Source organism: Bufo bufo, chromosome 2 (assembly GCF_905171765.1).
Source record: "Bufo bufo chromosome 2, aBufBuf1.1, whole genome shotgun sequence".
NCBI classification, from domain to species: domain Eukaryota; kingdom Metazoa; phylum Chordata; class Amphibia; order Anura; family Bufonidae; genus Bufo; species Bufo bufo.
In genome coordinates, this window is record NC_053390.1 from 130,991,126 (window position 1) to 130,997,746 (window position 6,621).

At 41.1% G+C, this 6,621-nt stretch overlaps 1 pseudogene; it reads left to right on the top strand.

The window, feature by feature from the left end:
- The first annotated feature begins 2,000 nt into the window (after positions 1 to 2,000).
- LOC120990738 lies at positions 2,001 to 2,507 on the top strand (annotated as a pseudogene).
- Positions 2,508 to 6,621: the final 4,114 nt, after the last annotated feature.

A 6,621-nucleotide genomic window follows, 5' to 3' on the forward strand; every position in this document is an offset into this window, starting at 1 on the left:
ACAGAAATTGAAATTTTTGGGTTCATTTAATTTAGACCGCGGTATGTGCGCCGACCATTGACGGGATATCGACCTATAGTTATATAGCGCTGATTCCCCTCCCTGGTTGGCCTACATATCTCAATTTCTCCTTATTTGAAAGCCGCGCAATTGTTTATTATCAGCAAATCAAAGATCCCATATAAAAAAAGTTGCTTTTATTTTTATTATTTTTAGACATTTTAAAAGAGTTTTTGGATTTATACCATTCTTACATGTTTATGATTGGTTCCTTTTCAAAGGACAAGTGTCCATGTAGTAAAAAAGAGAAAACGCAACAATAACGCAAGCAAAATGCATCTGCGTTTTTTCTAATTTTATGATACATGGAATGTATGATAAGTTAATACATCTATATTTTACAAAAGAGGATCGATATATGTTGGAATTTATATGTATGACTTCTATTATAGCTTAATGCAATCCCTGTATATATCTGGATTTCCACCATGGTTTAGTATGTATTTGGACTCCACTTAGATCTTAATCAATGCCATTTTATAAAGCCAAGGTTTTTGTAAGTATGGTTTACCACTGATGAAGGAGACCTCGATCTCTGAAACACGTCTGGTGTTCTATACAAAAATCTTTGGCGATTTCAAGAATAATTCTCTATCTCAACTCATCATCAGTCACAGCAACAAGCATAAGAGACTGAATTGTACCACCCGAGCACTGCTACATCTATCACTGGAGGAACACAACCTGTTCTAGGATCCGGCATACTCACAACGAGACTGCGTCCCGATCACGTGGGACGCCACGGGAATGCTTTCTGAATCTGACCGCCACAGACAGCAGACAAATGTACACATCCCAGCGCGGTCTCTACAGGCGGTAAAGTACATATTCCAACTAATATCGGTTGTACTTATCATCACCTTATAAATCCAAATCTTATAAGTGGCAATATAGGTGCATATCATAAACGAAAACGCTTTAAAGACTTATTGGTAGCACAGTATACAAACTGTTTATTGATGGTATGCAAATGACCTATTTAACAAACTTCCATTTTAAAGCTCAGGCTGTGTCAGCTACCTATATTACAGTTTATTGTCACCATACAGGATACATTAACCCTTTGAATATTTTTGCTGGAACAGACAATATCAACCTTACTGTGATTCCTGATATTGAAATTAAGATAATTACCATCGGCACAGTAATCAAGTGAGAGAACCATTATTGACACAATAATCAAGCAACTAATGTTTATATCTCTTCCCTATAATAACAAGATAAGTGTGGATTTTGAGATATATATCTATATTTACAAGTGGAATAATATGTGATTTTAATGATTGTATAGTATTTATTATATTTTTTTATTCAGTACTTTGTTTCTATTTTTATAAGAGAGATCTCAATAAAAAATTATTTTATATATATTATAAAGTCATTAGTGTTGATCGAGCACCTTGGTGCTCGTGTGCTCGAGTAGAACACTTTGCGATGCTCGGATGTTCTAGCGAGCACTGTTAATATAAAGTCGTATCAATGTGCTAGTCAACTTTTCACCTTGCCTAGATACAACCGGTTTGGCCATGCATGTCCAACACACCTCAGTAAATTCCTGTGACATTCCTGTGTTTGCCCCAGGAGGAATGTCAGGCAGGAAATACTGTTGTGGAGAGTTGATATGTACGAGTCCTACGACAACCACATTACTGTATACCAAATATTCCAATCATAAGGTATTTAGATGTATATAAACAGGGAAAAATAGTAATAGTAATAAGGGGTTGTTATGATAATATTTATATGTACAGTTCTGTTTTATGGTAGGGATATGGATATACATGTATACAATTATAATACTACGGTTGTGTTTGTGTATCCCAACTGTGATGGACTACCCAGGAACTGATTATTATCACCCATCAAACCAGTTCCTTGGTGTAAAATCCCAAGGAAACAATATCAGATTTGTTTAGGGGTAGCTAAGGGATAGGTCATAAATGTCAGTGTGTGGAGATCTGATTATCAAAGGAGTCAGTGTTCACGTATCTACAGCTAAACACAATAATAAAAGGAGCCCTTTGGAGAGGGGTGGCAGATTCCCAGGACCCATCTTTGGGAATTGGGGATATCCTAATAACAGGCCAAACAATAGTGGCCTTGCGCACAACCAGGCTAATAACATGGGGGGTGGTGGTGGCATGAACTTTGGGGCATTCAGCATTGACCCTACAATGATGGCTGCTGCTCAGGCGGCCTTACAGAGCAGCTGGGGGATTATGGGTATGCTTGCTAGTCAGCAGAATCAACCTGTTCCACAGGGTATCAATCAGTGGCAAGAGAATCAGCCAAGAGACCAGCCACAGAGTTTTGGCTCGAGTAGTAATTCTTATGGCTCGAACTCTGCTATAGGCTGGGGTTCTCCTAATGCTGGCTCTGGTACTGGGTACTTCAATGGGGGCTTTACCTCGAGCATGGAATCAAAGTCCTCTGGTTAGGGTATGTAGATAGTATGGCTTAGTGTGGGGGGTAGGTAAGTCAACATTTCCTAATTTTATGGTAATTACAAGTGTAAAATTTATTTACAGACTTTTTCCCTAGAGGTTTTCTTCAAGCTTGCTGGTGGTTCAGCTGCATATCTTCTATGAAGGAATTATGGTGTGATCCCATGATTAAGTAGTTCATGAACCCTACCTGCTTGTTGAAGAAAACTACTTGCTTTTGTTTGGCATAGGCCAGTGACTAACTTAGAATTTTTTTTTTATAGATACAGTCCTGATCAAAAGTTTAAGACTACTTGAAAAATGGCAAAAAAAAACATATTTAGCATGGCTGGATCTTAACAAGGTTCCAAGTAGAGCTTCAACATGCAATGAGAAGAAATGGGAGTGAGACAAAACATTTTTTGAGCATTCAATTTAATGAAAACAACGAATAAACTGAAACAGGCTGTTTTTCAGTTGATCAAAAGTTTAGGACCACACCTCCAAAAAAACTAAACCCCCCCAAAACAGAAATCCAACTTCCAAACATGAACTCAGTAATGAGTAGCTCCACCGTTATTGTCTATTACTTCCAAAATTCGTTTCGGCATGCTTGATGCAAGCGTTTCCATGAAGTGAGTGGGAACATTTCTCCAAGTGGTGAAGACGGCCGCACGAAGGCCATCTACTGTCTGGAACTGTTGTCCATTTTTGTAAACTTCCCTTGCCATCCATCCCCAAAGGTTCTCAATTGGATTTAGATCAGGGGAACACGCAGGATGGGCCAAAAGAGTGATGTTATTCTCCTGGAAGAAGTCCCTTGTCCTGCGGGCATTGTGTACTGTAGCGTTGTCCTGTTGAAAAACCCAGTCGTTACCACACAGACGAGGGCCCTCAGTCATGAGGAATGCTCTCTGCAACATCTGGACATAGCCAGCGGCCGTTTGACGCCCCTGCACTTCCTGAAGCTCCATTGTTCCACTGAAGGAAAAAGCACCCCAGACCATTATGGCGCCCCCTCCATTGTGGCGCGTAGAAAACATCTCAGGTGGGATCTGCTTGTCATTCCAGTAACGTTGGAAACCATCAGGACCATCAAGGTTAAATTTTTTCTCATCAGAGAATAAAACTTTCTTCCACCTGTGAGAAGGCCATAATAGATGATAGATACGTGTCACCGAGGTGCCTGGCCTCAGTGAAATGAACCAGTAATGTTTTGTCAGTAACCCTAGGTTACTGACAGTTGCTAGAGGTAGTTTAGCTGCTAGCTGCAGCTGATTCGGGCCGGGTTTCATTGGAGTAGTCAAAGAGCAGGGTGGGATGACTACTCCCACGTATCCAGGCCAGGTGTTGGCTGGCCTATTTAAGCCAGGAATCCCAGGAGAGCTAGGGGTGTGATTCCTAGTCTGGAAGTGTAACAGACTGGGAGTAAAGCTGTGTGGTGTGTAGCTGTGTTGCTGTGGATAAGCCTGTCATTACCTACTTTTCTTTCCCCCTCTCCAGCGGGTGGTGGAACTCTGGAACTACAGAGGACTGTGAGTTATACCATTTCATATGAACTGTGTTTCTTTCTGTTTACCCGCTGAAGTAAGGGAGCATTTGTTAAGGCTGTGTTGAACAAAATAAAAGACTATTGTTTAAATGACACCTGAAGTCACTGTTTGAGCTGATCCCCACACACCTTTGAATGTCCCATGTTTGGTGCTCTCTTGCAAAGTCCAAACAAGCAGTTCTGTGGCGTTCAAGGAGACGTCTTTGAAGACGTTTTTTAAGACCTTCAGTCTCAGATGCTGTCTGATGGTTATGGGGCTGCAGTCAGCACCAGTAAGGGCCTTAATTTAGGTCAAGGATCGTCCAGTGTCTTGACGGACAGCCAATTGGATCCTCCGGCTCAGTGCTGATGAAATTTTTTTGGGTCTTCCACTTGACATTTTTGTTCCATAACCCTCAGGATCATTTAATAAATTCCAAATGACTGTCTTATTGCGTCCCACCTCAGCAGCGATGGCGCGCTGTGAGAGACCCTGCTTATGCAGTTCAACAACCCGACCACGTTCAAAAAGGGAGAGTTTTTTTGCCTTTGCCATCACAACGTGTGACTACCTGACAGAAAATGACAATGAATCCACATCATTGCACAGATTTGGCCTTTTAAAGACATGTGGTCCTAAAATTTGGATCAGCTGAAAAACAGCCTGTTTCAGTTTAAGGCTACATTCACACGTCAGTATTTTTCTATAATCCGATTTTCTGTCCGTTTTTTGCGGATCCGTTGTTCCTGAAAATGTTTCCGTATGTCATCCGCAAAAAACGGAAGCATGTATAAATTTCAATAAGCAAATAAAGTTGTTTGGATTTCTTGAAAAAAATAAATAAATAAATAAATTAAAATGTAATTTCCAGGAACGGATTCCGTATAAAACGGATGACATACGGAATGACATCCGTATGTCTTCCGTTTTTTGCGGATCCATTGACTTTGTATTGTACCAGGATCCGATTTTTCAGGAAAAGAATAGGACATGTTTTATATTTAAACGGACATGCGGAACGGAACAACGGAAATGGACAGCACACATTGTGCTGTCCGTTTTTTTCCAGGACCCATTGAAAATGAATGGGTCCAGATCTGGTCCAGATCTGTTCCAGAAAAAACGGAACAGATCAGGAAATAAAAAACGGACGTGTGAATGGACCCTAATCGTTATTTTCAATTAATTGAATGCTCAAAAAATGTTTTGTCTCACTCTCATTTCTTCTTGTTGCATGTTGAAGCTCTACTTGGAACCTTGTTAAGATCCAACAATGTAAAATATGATTTTTTGCCATTTTTCAAGTGGTCTTAAACTTTTGATCTGTATATTTCATGTTTTTTTCTCTTTGATGTAAATGAGAATCACATCTTGTTTAGAACAGTCTTCCTAAATTGTGTTCACTGCTTCAACTACTGATCTCTGCTCTGCACATTTGTCTCTCTGGGACCTGGCGCTTAGTTCTGTTTTATATCCTGCCCTGGAATCAATTCTTAAAAATCCCCATCAAGAAATCTTCTGCTGCACACAGCGATTCTTAAGATGGTGGGTGATTCAATTTTTGTCCACTACTTTATTTAGTGTAAGTCATACCAGCACTTTGAGAACGCACGGTTGTGAGATGGAACCAGAAGTCTGTTTGAACTGTGGGATTGTTGGTACCAAGGCATGAGAGGCTTGGGATATGAGTGAGATACAGAGAGCGTGCAGTGACCTGGTGGTGCATTTTGGGATTTTTTTTCAACAAGTTGGAGATGTGTCTCTCAATCCAGTGGCCATAGTGAGCGTGTGCAGAGAGCAGTGGGAGCAGGTAACGTACCAATGTTTCTTGTTCATTTGGAAGACTGGAGCTTATTTTTTTTTCCCTGCCTAAAAGATATAACTGTTTGAAATGCGTTTACAAAAAAAAAATACAAAAAAAAATATTTTCCCTCTCCTTGAAATGTCTACTACTGTGAATGCTGTATGAGGTATGCATTCTTTTCTGTTTAACGCCAATGAGTCCTTGTGAACTGCATATGCTCCTGTTCATAGTGTTGGGAATGTTTAAGTTTGTAAGTAATAACCAGGATGCTGTTTGCTGCAGTCATGTGTTCTGTGTTTGGATACTTTTTACAAGACCTGTCAATGTAGGATTCCCTTACGTCCTACCAGCAGCACAGATGGGGTTAACCACCCCCTGTGGACTGGTAGGACCGGCGGAATTTTTAATGAGCCCAAGTAATAAAACAATAAAACACTTAAGTATCCCCTATAAAGGAGGGAATCACCTCCAGCCCACTGTGTTTTTTTCTGTCCTCCCGGACAGGTGGACTAGGCGGTGATTCCCCCTCTTTTTCTAGGGGGGATCTTTTTTTCGTTTTGTCAGCCGGGCTGTGGCCCTCTTTTTGTTTGAGTAATCTGGCCGGCAGCTTACCTGCTGCCGGCTCCGCGAGGCTGCGCTTCGCTGCGGTGGGTTTGGCGGCGTTCTTGGTCCAGTTTTCCTGCGGCCGCTGGGCGCCGCCATCTTCCGGAAGTGACGTTGGAGTGCTCTGATGTCACTACCGGAGCTTCCTTGCAATGCGGTTTCACGTTCGCTTACTATATATTCGGCGATCTTTCCTCCT